Source organism: Aptenodytes forsteri, unplaced genomic scaffold, assembly GCF_000699145.1.
Source record: "Aptenodytes forsteri isolate BGI_AS27 unplaced genomic scaffold, ASM69914v1 Scaffold479, whole genome shotgun sequence".
Taxonomy (NCBI): domain Eukaryota; kingdom Metazoa; phylum Chordata; class Aves; order Sphenisciformes; family Spheniscidae; genus Aptenodytes; species Aptenodytes forsteri.
In genome coordinates, this window is record NW_008794627.1 from 528,986 (window position 1) to 530,262 (window position 1,277).

The following is a 1,277-nucleotide window of genomic DNA, read 5'->3' on the forward strand; positions in this document are numbered from 1 at the left end:
CCCTCCCAGCTTCTTGTGCACCTCCAGCCTTCTCAGTCGGTAGAGCATGGGAAACTAAGAAGTCCTTGGCTAGTGTAAGCATTACCTAGCAACAACTAAAACATCGGTGCGTTATCAACTTTGTTCTCATCCTAAATCCAAAACACTGTACCAGCTACTAGAAAGGAAATTAACTCTATCCCTGCCGAAACCAGGACACTAGCATGCGGAGACCCACTGTCCAAGTAAGGCAGGACTTCTGCATTGCTTCAGAAGGAGAAAATGCAAAATATTGTATGGCTCAGTTAATTAAATTTGACAAAGAACAAAGCTGGATGTGATGAGCAGGCAAGGCTCCCCTGCTCTGCTATCTAGACTGAGCTCTCTGCATGGGCCTCTCAAAAGTGGTCAGCGCAGATCTAATCCAGTTCCCACTGAAGTCAATAAAAAAACTCTTCCTGACATCACTGGAAGAGCAACAAGCAGAGTTACCGAGGGCACAAAGCCAGGCCAATGCTGAAACAATAAACTTGAAAACCAGGAAGGAGATGCCTGATGTATCTCCAAGAAGAAATGTAAAAGATGCCCAAGAATGACAAAGGGCCTTTGTTAAAGAAGCAGCAGTTTGCCCAGTGGAAGCCTGAGAGATGTTCTCGCCACCCACTTGAGCCTGGGGATTCTCACACAAAGCCAAATGACTGTCCATCATGGAAACGGCCATTAAAGCGGAGGGTGATGCACACATCCCAGCAGCCGCTCAGTTCTCTTGGAGATGGCACAACTCACCCTCATGGAAACGAAAGCAAATTTTCCCTGCTAGCCTACAGATCCCCACAGATCTGGCTTGGTCCTGCCAGATGCACAGGAAAGCCTGTCTCCGCATCAACTCACCAACTCCTGACATGTCCCTTATCTTCCTGATAACATCAAGTGTTCCACACATCTAGGGTATCCCCAGCTGCCATCACCCCAGAAATATCAATGCAGAGCAGACCATGAAGGTAATACCTTTCAGCCCTATAGCTCTATTTACCATCTTAGAATCATAGAATCATAGAATAGTTTGGGTTGGAAGGGACCTCTAAAGGTCACCTAGTCCAACCCCCCTGCTGTGGGCAGGGACATCTTCAACTAGATCAGGTTGCTCAGAGCCCCGTCCAGCCTGACCTGGAATGTTTCCAGGGATGGGGCATCCACCACCTCTCTGGGCAACCTGGGCCAGTGCTTCACCACCCTCAGCGTAAAAAATTTCTTCCTTTTATCTAGTCTAAATCTACCCCCCTTTAGTTTAAAGCCAT

At 47.7% G+C, this 1,277-nt stretch overlaps 1 protein-coding gene across 1 annotated transcript in view; it reads right to left on the minus strand.

Moving 5' to 3' along the window:
- Positions 1-1,277, minus strand: part of PPP1R36 (protein phosphatase 1 regulatory subunit 36) — a 27,958-nt gene that overhangs the window by 3,941 nt on the left and 22,740 nt on the right. The gene's annotated exons all lie outside the window — the stretch shown is intronic.